The sequence below is a fragment of the Neolamprologus multifasciatus genome, chromosome 23, assembly GCF_963576455.1.
Source record: "Neolamprologus multifasciatus chromosome 23, fNeoMul1.2, whole genome shotgun sequence".
Lineage (NCBI taxonomy): Eukaryota > Metazoa > Chordata > Actinopteri > Cichliformes > Cichlidae > Neolamprologus > Neolamprologus multifasciatus.
In genome coordinates this window covers 39127894-39140852 of record NC_140460.1, presented here as the reverse complement: position 1 = coordinate 39140852, position 12959 = coordinate 39127894, and the positions used below count along the sequence as shown (strand labels likewise).

At 40.3% G+C, this 12959-nt stretch overlaps 4 non-coding genes across 4 annotated transcripts; 2 read left to right on the top strand and 2 right to left on the bottom strand.

Annotated features, from left to right (window-relative positions):
* Positions 1 to 2927: 2927 nt before the first annotated feature.
* Positions 2928 to 3046, bottom strand: LOC146492227 (5S ribosomal RNA). Its single transcript, XR_014872633.1, has one exon. It is a non-coding gene; the product is annotated as a 5S ribosomal RNA (ribosomal RNA).
* A 319-nt stretch (positions 3047 to 3365) lies between these two features.
* Positions 3366 to 3484, top strand: LOC146492226 (5S ribosomal RNA). The gene has a single exon (XR_014872658.1). It is a non-coding gene; the product is annotated as a 5S ribosomal RNA (ribosomal RNA).
* Positions 3485 to 6249: 2765 nt separating this feature from the next.
* Positions 6250 to 6368, bottom strand: LOC146492225 (5S ribosomal RNA). The gene has a single exon (XR_014872687.1). It is a non-coding gene; the product is annotated as a 5S ribosomal RNA (ribosomal RNA).
* A 645-nt stretch (positions 6369 to 7013) lies between these two features.
* LOC146492224 (5S ribosomal RNA) lies at positions 7014 to 7132 on the top strand. The gene has a single exon (XR_014872657.1). It is a non-coding gene; the product is annotated as a 5S ribosomal RNA (ribosomal RNA).
* Positions 7133 to 12959: the final 5827 nt, after the last annotated feature.

The following is a 12959-nucleotide window of genomic DNA, read 5'->3' as shown; positions in this document are numbered from 1 at the left end:
CGTTTGGCTCACTCTTCTTTACATTGTTTCTTCAGATCATTGAAGTTTGTGACATTTGTTTAAGTACAGCTTAAGTTCCCTGCACTGAATTTTAAGTTGAGGTCTGGACTGTGACGGGCCATTGCAACACCTCGATTCTTGTCTTTTTCAGTCATTCTGGGAACGTTGCCCTGCTTTGTGACCCAAACACATTTTTGACTATAGAGTACTTGGTATACAGGGGAGTTCATGGAAAACTCAATGACTGCAAGGGGCCCAGGTTCTGTAGCTGCAAAACAAGCTCAAATCATCACCCCTTCACCACGTGTTGACAGCTGGTATGAGGTGTTTGTGCTGGTATGCTTTGCAACTTTGTTAACAAACTTGCAGCCATGCCGTCATGCTCTTTTTAGAGAGAAGAGACTTTCTCCTTGCAACCCTTCCAACCAAGCCACACTTATTCAACCTTTTTCTAATTGTACTGTTTTAGACTTTAACATTTAACATGCTAACTGAGGCCTGTAGAGTCTGAGAAGTAGCTCCTGGGTTTTTTGAGCTTTCTCTGACCACTGCACAGTTTGACCCTGGGGTGAATTTGCTGGGAAGATTATGACATTGTGATTATGACACACAGCTGAATACTCCAGTCCAGCAAACGGCCAAACTGTATGCTTTCATAGAGGTGCTCTCGCTTGCTGGTAAAACAATTTGTAAATTGCAGTGAAGTTGGTTAGAAGTAATAAAGGGGGAACATATTACCCTCGAGAGTCTACAGACAAGCTGGAGCATCCGAATCACATGATCAAGTTAAGATTACTTCAAACATTTACTGAGTCTTGTTTCAATTTGGGTAAGAAGTGCAGACTTCAAACTACATTAAAGTGTTTAAATTGTGCTGATGGATCAAGTAAAACCAGAGTTGTGAAAAATAATGTAGCCCATGCATTTTCCCAAATACTGTCATCAGCTTGAGTGCAGGAAGAAATAATAAAAACTGTTTTATCTAAGGATACAAAAAAAACCCAAAAAACTTTGAAATAAAACATGACTCTTCCTATTGGGGAAAAATGCAGCATGTCAGGCATTCACAAAATTTTATGCCAGAGTGTGGCATTTGGTTGCTGAGGAAAAGGGGAAGTTATTGGAGTGGAGGCAAATATATGCTGCAGCTGTGCTAAAAAAAGAAAGAAAGAAAAGACACCAAACAAGGCAAGATAAGCAGTTTGTAAAAGTGAAATATATAAGTAAACTCTAAAGTAATTAAAAACAGCCATTTATAACCTTGACTTCAGAGTTTTAAATTACACAAAGATTACATTATAACATGTGTAGTTAGTGTGATAACATCTAGAGTTATTGCATTCATAGAAGTTTCTTCTGCTCTCAGAACAGATTCAGTTGTTCACAGTTTTGGCACACGGTGCATTACCAGGCTGCAAACACTCATAAGGTGTTGAGTTGTGGTCATGAAAAGAAGAAAGTGGTTAGCAAAAATTCTGTGATGCAGTGTCATCTGACGGTTGACAAACTCGCTGGCCAGCCACAGTGTGACAGTATGGCTTTGCTGAAAGTCACGTATTGAATATTTTCTCATGCAGTTTTTTCTTCTCTATATTTCATGTTCATTTACTTGACCAAGCCTCTGATGTGTAAATCAGATCCAACTGAATGTCATCAGAACATATTATATTATGAAATTTGTTTTCTTTTACTAATAAGTCGAGGATGAGGATTTGGAGAAGCACTGAATAGAAGTTTTCTATCTCTGATGATCAGTTTCAATGGTTGATTGTAAACTCACTTTACTAGTCCTCCTTCTTTAATATTCCATCCAGCAAATCAGCCCCGGAGCATGATCCTACCACCACCATGCTTAACATCTGGTACAGTGTTCTCAGATTTCAAAGGATCACCTTTGATACACCAAACATACTGTTGTCATTGTGGCCATATAGCTCAGTCATTGTCAAGTCTGCCCATAAAGCTGTCTTTCCAGAAGTGGTTGGGATCCTCAGTTCACAGTAATAATAAATTCCCTCTGATCTAAGGGGGACTCTTTGGTCTTCTTCCAGTCCTTGGCAAAGTGGTAATACATTAAAACAACTTGTAATTACAAACGATTGTTTGAACCGAATCTGTAAGTGTATAAAAATGGCTTAAAATGGTTTACAGTGAGTTCCTTGGACTTTCTGTTGTTCTAAATATTGGTCAATCCAACAAGTGCTTTTAAGCGAATCCTTTTTACGCTGCGAAGAGGAACTAACACTTGTAGTCAGCCATGATCACTAATGAGAAGTTAATAGGGCTCGTTGAGTTATGAGGTGCAGAACCTTCAGCACCTCATATGAAAAGATTTGACTGTGTGTATGCTTTTGGCACTGTGTGCATTTGAGAAAATCCAAAATAAATTCAAACTTCATTTTGAAAGCTGTTTTATAAATTTCAGTGGTATATTATTCATGCAATAGGGAGTTGTCTTCTCCAACTACTGGGGCTGAAATAAGTTCATCTAGTTTAGAAACTTCCACTGAACAGTCTATTATAGTGTCAGAACTAAGCATATGCTTAAGAACTTAAACGCTTTAAAAGAGAATAATAGAAATGTTCCTTTACAGCTTCTACTCAAGTACAATCAATAGAGAAAACCACAGACTCTTTGATGTTTGTTTTGAAGGAAAAGTAATTTCCTGTAAATGTTTATCTGTGTGAGATTTTTCAGAAAACATCAATTTTGTTTAAATGTGAGATACATGGCCTATTCTTTCCTTGTTCTACTTTTGTCTCATCATTAATCTGATTACTGTGGACGACAAGATGGAAATATAATATTCTCATGTTAAAAAGATAGAAAAAAGATTTTATTACCCAGAAATCTAACTTTTCAGAAACATGCAGCAGCAGAAACATGAGCAGCAGCGCCCTCTGCAGTTTGTGTGTGGAAGTGCAAAAGCTTACAGCACCTGGTATTCCCAGGCGGTCTCCTATCCAAGTACTGACCAGGCTCGACCCTGCTTAGCTTCCGAGATCAGACGAGATCGGGCGTGTTCAGGGTGGTGTGGCCGTAAGCGAGAGAAGCCCGCTAGAAAACACCTTTTATACTTGGCAAATGTCACACACTTTCAAATATAGGATTGTGCTAAGCTTCACGTGTTACAGCCAAAACATGCAAAAATTTCTTGTGAACTGCAGCTTCAACACTGAGCTGCAAAAATGCTTTTCCCACAGTAACATCTCCATAATAACATATGTTAGATTATTATAGAACCGTGTGTTTTGTAATTCAAACATTTTTGTCGTTTGGAGACTTTAACTTCTCTACAGAAGAGAAAACGTGTGCATGTGTCGCTACAGCATGTATAAAAATGCTGTTTCTGAGCATTGCTTTCGCTTACGGCCATACCACCCTGAACACGCCCGATCTCGTCTGATCTCGGAAGCTAAGCAGGGTCGGGCCTGGTCAGTACTTGGATGGGAGACCGCCTGGGAATACCAGGTGCTGTAAGCTTTTGCACTTCCACACACAAACTGCAGAGGGCGCTAAAACTGTCACTACTCCTTCCTGTAGTCTCTAGTTTCCTCCTGCTTTCCTTGAAGTACAAAAGCGCCTCGCTGATCATTTCCGAGTTGCTATTTAAGGAATATTTCCTTTTGACAGTAACTACTATAAAACCTAAAGCAGCACCTCACTGTCAATAACAGATTAAACAAACAAATCACATTAATATTGCAGAGTATAACATGGAGACAAGATGTGACATGTTGAATTTAATATAATTATAAAAAACAGAAACACAGTTTTGGTTTATAGTTTACAGAGAATTTTACAGGAAAAGAAACACTGCGTCATATTCATATAAATGCACCGATCTGACAGACTTGCACAGGGTACAAAGCAAAGGAAGTGTTGAGTTCATCTGCATGGAGCCTGAATGACCGCCTCAGTAGATACAGCCACTACTGGACCAGTGAGCAAGCTTTACCTCATCCCTGTCCTCTCATCTTAGTATTTATACTGAAGTTTGCATGTTATGGAGTTTTTTTTGTTGTTGTTGTTTTTGGCTGTCATATTTTCCTTTTTTAAAAAAACGGCACCTTGAAATATAAAAATGTGCTCGACAGTCCTGCTACTTTAACCACAAATCATTTCCTGAAACTCGGGAAAGTGTCCCTGTTGCTGAAAATCTCACATCTTCATCATATTTGGAGGAAGTGGCTTGCAGCTCTGAGATGTTTCCCTGGAGGAGAGAGAAGGACATTTGAGAGATTGATGACTCACAAGAGTCTAATCACATCAGTGCAACCAGTGGTTACTTGTATTAGTTTATTAATTAGAGATGAACCGATCTGATATTACGTATCGTATCGGTCCGATACTGACGTAAATTACTGGATCGGATATCAGAAAGAAATTTAAAAAATGTAATCCGATCCATTAAATATCACGAAAGCATCTCACAAAACTTGCGACATGGCGTAACTCAGCTCATAACCGTAGCACGTTGGAGCAGTATGCGTCACGTGATAGAGCGGCTGTGGCGTGCGAGACCTGTCGGCGGTCTGGTTGAGCAGTTGGAGCCTCGCTACCAAACCGGCATTTCATCTTCGAGAAAGTTATCCCAGAGAGAAGTAAAGCAAGTGTGTAAGTTCATCTCTGAATATTTGTAAAGCATTCCCACATTAAGCTTAACAACCGATATATGGAACGACTGCCTCTTCTCTCTTTCCAAAGATTCTTTCTTTTGTTTTCAAATGTTCTCATCATGCTGATTGATGTCCAAGGGGTCTCCTTTCCCATAAGTTTGATTCTAATTCCTACCGCGGTGATGTTAAATTGGGGTGAAACGTCATCATAACAGCTTTGACTGACAGCTGCAGTCACGGAGAAACTTGCGTATCTCTGTTCACGAATAGCAATAGAGCGTAGGCTCTGAGAGGACGGCCAGCGTTTACGCTACGAAAACACGACCCGATGTGTAAATCAGATCCAACTGAATGTCATCAGAACATATTATATTATGAAATTTGTTTTCTTTTACTAATAAGTCGAGGATGAGGATTTGGAGAAGCACTGAATAGAAGTTTTCTATCTCTGATGATCAGTTTCAATGGTTGATTGTAAACTCACTTTACTAGTCCTCCTTCTTTATTATTCCATCCAGCAAATCAGCCCCGGAGCATGATCCTACCACCACCATGCTTAACATCTGGTACAGTGTTCTCAGATTTCAAAGGATCACCTTTGATACACCAAACATACTGTTGTCATTGTGGCCATATAGCTCAGTCATTGTCAAGTCTGCCCATAAAGCTGTCTTTCCAGAAGTGGTTGGGATCCTCAGTTCACAGTAATAATAAATTCCCTCTGATCTAAGGGGGACTCTTTGGTCTTCTTCCAGTCCTTGGCAAAGTGGTAACATATTAAAACAACTTGTAATTACAAACGATTGTTTGAACCGAATCTATAAGTGTATAAAAATGGCTTAAAATGGTTTACGGTGAGTTCCTTGGACTTTCTGTTGTTCTAAATATTGGTCAATCCAACAAGTGCTTTTAAGCTAATCCTTTTTATGCTGCGAAGAGAAACTAACACTTGTAGTCAGCCATGATCACTAATGAGAAGTTAATAGGGCTCGTTGAGTTATGAGGTGCAGAACCTTCAGCACCTCATATGAAAAGATTTGACTGTGTATATGCTTTTGGCACTGTGTGCATTTGAGAAAATCCAAAATAAATTCAAACTTGTTTGTGAAAGCTGTTTTATAAATTTCAGTGGTATATTATTCATGCAATAGGGAGTTGTCTTCTCCAACTACTGGGGCTGAAATAAGTTCATCTAGTTTAGAAACTTCCACTGAACAGTCTATTATAGTGTCAGAACTAAGCATATGCTTAAGAACTTAAACACTTTAAATGAGAATAATATAAATTTTCCTTTACAGCTTCTACTCAAGTACAATCAATAAAGAAAACCACAGACACTTTGATGTTTGTTTTGAAGGAAAAGTAATTTCCTGTAAATGTTTATCTGTGTGAGATTTTTCAGAAAACATCAATTTTGTTTAAACGTGAGATACATGGCCTATTCTTTCCTTGTTCTACTTTTGTCTCATCATTAATCTGATTACTGTGGAAGACAAGATGGAAATATAATATTCTCATGTTAAAAAAAGATAGAAAAAAGATTTTATTACCCAGAAATCTAACTTTTCATGCCTTTGAGCATAAACATGAGCAGCAGCGCCCTCTGCAGTTTGTGTGTGGAAGTGCAAAAGCTTACAGCACCTGGTATTCCCAGGCGGTCTCCTATCCAAGTACTGACCAGGCCCGACCCTGCTTAGCTTCCGAGATCAGACGAGATCGGGCGTGTTCAGGGTGGTATGGCCGTAAGCGAGAGCTTTGCTATATACAGGGCATTTTATAGGTGGCTAATGTCTCACAGTTTGATATATATTATTGCAGCGGTCCCCAACCCCCGGGCCTCGGACCGGTACCGGCCCGTGAGTCGTTTGGTACCAGGCCGCGAGAGTTGAGGCTCAGGTGTGAAATGTGTGGTTTTCCGGGGTTTCATCGGTCTTCAGCGTTATTTTGTTATCGTTTTTATTGTTAACTCGGTTTTCCTGGGTCTTTTCACGTGTGTTATGAATAAATTTTCTTTTTTTCGGTACTGGTGCTAGTTTTATTTTGTTGTATTTATCCGCGACACTTTAAAGGCCGGTCCGTGAAAATATTGTCGGGCATAGACCGGTCCATGGCGCAAAAAAGGTGAGGGACCGCTGTATTATTGTGCTAAATTCCATATGTTACAGCGAAAGCATGCAGCTATTCGTTGTTAACTGCAGCTTCAACACTGAGCTGCAAAAATGCTTTTCCTACAGTAACATCTCCATAATAACACGTTAGATTATTATAGAACCGTGTGTTTTGTAATTCAAACATTTTTGTCGTTTGGAGACTTTAACTTCTATATAGAAGAGAAAACGTGTGCATGTGTCGCTACAGCATGTATAAAAATGCTGTTTCTGAGCTCTTCCCTCGCTTACGGCCATACCACCCTGAACACGCCCGATCTCGTCTGATCTCGGAAGCTAAGCAGGGTCGGGCCTGGTCAGTACTTGGATGGGAGACCGCCTGGGAATACCAGGTGCTGTAAGCTTTTGCACTTCCACACACAAACTGCAGAGGGCGCTAAAACTGTCACTACTCCTTCCTGTATTCTCTAGTCTCCTCCTGCTTTCCTTGAAGCACAAAAGCGCCTTGCTGATCATTTCCTAGATGCTAATCAAGGAATATTTAAGGAATATTTCCCTTTGACAGTAACTACTATAAAACCTAAAGCAGCACCTCACTGTCAATAACAGATTAAACGAACAAATCACATTAATATTGCAGAGTATAACATGGAGACATGAAGTAAGTTAGAGAAAAACAACAAGATGTGACATGTTGAATTTGATATAATTATAAAAAACAGAAACACAGTTTTGGTTTATAGTTTACAGAGAATTTTACAGGAAAGAGATAAAACACTGCGTCATATTCATATAAATGCACAGATCTGACAGACTTGCACAGGGTACAAAGGAAGTGTTGAGTTCATCTGCATGGAGCCTGAATGACCGTCTCAGTAGATACAGCCACTACTGGACCAGTGAGCAAGCTTTACCTCATCCCTGTCCTCTCATCTTAGTATTCATACTGAAGTTTGCATGTTATGGAGTGTTTTTTTGTTGTTGTTTTTGGCTGTCATATTTTCCTTTTTAAAAAAAACGGCACCTTGAAATATAAAAATGTGCTCGACAGTCCTGCTACTTTAACCACAAATCATTTCCTGAAACTCAGGAAAGTGTCCCTGTTGCTGAAAATCTCACATCTTCATCATATTTGGAGGAAGTGGCTTGCAGCTCTGAGATGTTTCCCTGGAGGAGAGAGAAGGACATTTGAGAGATTGATGACTCACAAGAGTCTAATCACATCAGTGCAACCAGTGGTTGCTTGTATTAGTTTATTAATTAGAGATGAACCGATCTGATATTACGTATCGGTCCGATACTGACGTAAATTACTGGATCAGATATCAGAAAGAAATAAAAAATGTAATCCGATCCATTAAATATCACGAAAGCATCTCACAAAACTTGTGACACGGCGTAACTCAGCTCATAACCGTAGCACGTTGGAGCAGTATGTGTCACGTGATAGAGCGGCTGTGGCGTGCGAGACCTGTCGGCGGTCTGGTTGAGCAGTTGGAGCCTCGCTACCAAACCGGCATTTCATCTTCAAGAAAGTTATCCCAGAGAGAAGTAAAGCAAGTGCGTAAGTTCATCTCTGAATGTTTGTAAAGCATTCCCACGTTAAGCTTAACAACCGATATATGGAACGACTGCCTCTCTCTCTCTCTCTCTCTCCTGCTGTTACTTCAATCGTGAAAACTGATTAATGATCTGCTGATCGGCTTTTCTGTTGCGACTCCGTCTCTCTTGTTTGTTTTTGGCCCACTTTGCACCAGAAAAAGGAAACCAGCGGCTAAACAACAGTAGCACATTAAAGCTTGATAAGCTGTTGTTTGAATTTATTTAATATTACTTTCTACACCAGGATCCTTTTTCTGCGTAGCTGACGGCTGCTATGATGGCTGCTGATGACCCCTGTGCAGGGGCGGATCTAGCAAAGTTTAGCCAGGGGGGCCGATAGGGCATGAACAGGGAAAAGGGGGCACAAAGACATACTTTTCTGTCTTATTCTCATTTAAAATGTGTAGCTTTTAATAAATAATTATCTGAATCTTACACCCAAAGTTTTAATCTGATGTAAAATGTGTAGAAGTCCATTACTGTATACAGTAACTATTAAGTCTAATAAACCCTAGTAAGCTGTAGTACTTTTTCCTTTGGGAACCATCTGTGCAGTCTGGAGTTCTGTTGAAGAAAGATGTTGAATCTATTTAATTATTGTGGAAAAATAATTTTCCGGCACGGTGGTCAGCACTGTTGCCGCACAGCAAGAAGGTCACAGCAAGGAGTTCAATTCCACCATCAGGCCGGGGTCTTTCTGTGTGGAGTTTGCGTGGGTTCCCTCCGGGTACTCCGGCTTCCTCCCACCGTCCAAAGACATGCAGCTTGTGGGGATAGGTTAATTGGATAATCCAAATTGTCACTAGGTGTGAATGTGCGAATGAATGTGAGTGCGAATGGTTGTCTGTCCCTGTGTGTTGGCCCAGCGACAGACTGGCGACCTGTCCAAGGTGTACCCCGCCTCTCGCCCTATGACAGCTGGGATAGGCTCCAGCGCCCCCCGCGACCCTGAAAAGGATAAGCGGAAGCGAATGGATGGATGGAAAAATAATTGATTTCTGTGCATTTTTTTAATTACATGTGCGTTAAAGTTGATTACGTTGATTAAGCATCATGCGGTGGAGGGCGGTTCCCTATTTATTTTATTTTTTTGCTTGGAGTTGGCAACCCTATTAGTTAGGTTGCTTAATATTTCTTTAATATTAATTAATATTTTAATATAATATATTATTATTAGCGTGGCGGTGTCTTTGGGGTCATTGTCCTGTTGAAAAAAAAAAAGACGGTGGTCCAACTAAATGCAAACTGGTTGGGATGGCAGGTTGCTGCAGGATGCTGTGGTAGCCATGCTGGTTCGGTGTGCCTTCAGTTTTTAATAAATCCACAACAGTGTCACCAGCAAAGCACCCCCACACCATCACACCTCCCCCTCCATGCTTCATGGTGGGAACCATGCATGTAGAGACCATCAGTTCACCTTCTCTGTATCAGTCAAAGACATGGCAGGTGGAATCAAAGATCTCAAATTTGGACCCATCAGACCAAAGCATGGATGTCTACCGGTCTAATGTCCATTCCTTGTGTTTCTTGGTGCAAACAAATCTCTTTTGCTTGTTGATCTTCCTTAATAGTTTTTTCTTAGCTATTTGGCCTTAAAGGCCTGATTCACACAGTCTCCTCTGAACAGTTGATGTAGAGATGTGTCTGCTACTGGTTATTGGTCAGATGAACACACTGCTTCTGCTTCAATCTTAATGTTTATTCCCTGTTCACTTTTCTTAGGTGGAGAATGTTTGTCCTACCAGCTTCTTGGTTTTCCCAGTGCTAATCTGGAGGCGGAGCTGCTGGCACCAGTCATCAAAGTCCTCAGTCAGTCTTCTGTACTTCCCGTCATCCCCATTTACCAGTAATTACTGAATCATCAGAGAACTTTTGCAGGAATCATTTATCAAAAGTGTAGGAGAAGTCATATTGTGATAGAAATGGAGTCAGAACTGTTCCCTGTGACGTACCTATACTGCAGAATTCCCATTCAGACACATAATTATGGGCACTTGTATATTGAGGGTGGTTGGTAATAGTGATGGGATTTCCGGCTCTTTTTAGAGAACCGGCTCTTTCGGCTCCAAACCGGCTCTTCAGGTTGTTTTGTTGCTTTAATTTATTTATTATTAACAATAATATAAAATTATGCACAAAAGGAATTACTAATGTAAAAAAAGTAGTTTTATTTATATATGTTTATATATAAATATTTACAGTGGCCTCTAGAGACAAAACACGTACAAACTCCAAAGCACATTTCTAGCATTTCTAGATCACTTAAATTACACAATTGAAAGCATATGTGTATTGTTTGTGTATTTATACACAAGCACTCATATATATTCAAATCATTTAAAAAAATGTTCATGTTACTACCACACACCAAATCTGGTCGTTGGTACTTCCTGGCTTGTGTAGCCACGAGGTAACAAAAGCTCAACACTGCGCCCAGCATCCTGGAGCACTTCTGTTGTGTTTTGTACGTGCTTCTGAGTTTTTACATGCTTTGTCTCTAGGGGCCACCATAAATATACTTTTATTTATTCACTCCACATAAAATGTAATAAATAAATCATATAATACAAAAACCAACTAGTCACATTTCAACTTTTAACTATTTAAATTTTCAGCTTTTTCCTTTTAAACAAATTTAAAGTGAAACAACACAAAACACTGCAAACCACAACACAATTAAATATAAATTAAAATATGAAAACAAAAAGAACATGCATATTCTCTGTCATATGGACCTGCATGAATAAACTTTCTGAATCCTTTATCATCCGCAGCTGAAAATAGTTGTGGATGATTACTATACCTTTCTAATGTGACGTTGTTGTCCCTGGCTCTCTCTCTCTCTCCCTCCTGCTCTGTTCCTGTGCTACTGAGTGTAACTACCGCCCCTCCCCCCTCTGCCCAGTACAAAGCACAAGGCTCACGTGCGAAGTGAAGTGGAAAAAAGTGCGAGAGAGAGGGTGAGGGAAAAAAAAAAAAACACGGCTCCCAATAAGGAGCCGGCTCACGTCGTTCACTTCAAAGATCTGACTCTAAGAGCCGTTTCGTTCACGAACAACACATCACTAGTTGGTAAGACTCACCAGGATCCATGTGGTGATGGTCCACACCTGTGTAACCCAGCCTGTCCTTCAGGATTGTCGGTATAATGGTGTTAAAAGCACTGGAGAAATCAAAGGACATGATTCTCACAGTGCTCCAAACAATTTCCAGGCGAGGGATTGATGTCAGAGGTGGATGACAGCATCATCTACCCTAATGTTGGTGTAGTAGGTGAACTGAAAGGGGTTCAGCAGTGAGCTCACCTGGGGCCGAAGATCAGCAAGGACCAGCTCTCCAGGGTCTCCATCAGATGTGATGTCAGAGCCTCCAGCCTGTAGCTGTTGTTCATTTACATCTGCCTAATTGATCATTTATCCTCAGCACACTTTTCAGTTCCCTTGGCTGAAACTGGACAACATGTAAAGTCTGAATTCAAATTCTGCTGCACTGTTAAGAAAATCATAGCAATCCTCATAGCACAGTCAGAAGAAAACAAACAAACATACAGTCATGTGGAAAAGTGTGTTTTCACAGGAATCTATAGCATACTCTGAAAAACTAAGAACACTCCAGGATTCAGTCATTTATAGAGCCACCTTTTAGCAGCAATAGTGTCACCAAATTGTTTCTGTATGACTATCAGTGTTTCACAAGGACGTTTGGCTCACTCTTCTTTACATTGTTTCTTCAGATCATTGAAGTTTGTGACATTTGTTTAAGTACAGCTTAAGTTCCCTGCACTGAATTTTAAGTTGAGGTCTGGACTGTGACGGGCCATTGCAACACCTCGATTCTTGTCTTTTTCAGTCATTCTGGGAACGTTGCCCTGCTGTGTGACCCAAACACATTTTTGACTATAGAGTACTTGGTATACAGGGGAGTTCATGGAAAACTCAATGACTGCAAGGGGCCCAGATTCTGTAGCTGCAAAACAAGCTCAAATCATCACCCCTTCACCACGTGTTGACAGCTGGTATGAGGTGTTTGTGCTGGTATGCTTTGCAACTTTGTTAACAAACTTGCAGCCATGCCGTCATGCTCTTTTTAGAGAGAAGAGACTTTCTCCTTGCAACCCTTCCAACCAAGCCACACTTATTCAACTATTTTCTAACTGTACTGTTTTGGACTTTAGCATTTAACTTGCTAACTGAGGCCTGTAGAGTCTGAGAAGTAGCTCCTGGTTTTTTGAGCTTTCTCTGACCACTGCACAGTTTGACCCTGGGGTGAATTTGCTGGGAAGATTATGACATTGTGATTATGACACACAGCTGAATACTCCAGTCCAGCAAACGGCCAAACTGTATGCTTTCATAGAGGTGCTCTCGCTTCCTGGTAAAACAATTTGTGAATTGCAGTGAAGTTGGTTAGAAGTAATAAAGGGGGAACATATTACCCTCGAGAGTCTACAGACAAGCTGGAGCATCCGAATCACATGATCAAGTTAAGATTACTTCAAACATTTACTGAGTCTTGTTTCAATTTGGGTAAGAAGTGCAGACTTCAAACTACATTAAAGTGTTTAAATTGTGCTGATGGATCAAGTAAAACCAGAGTTGTGAAAAATAATGTAGCCCATGCATTTTCCCA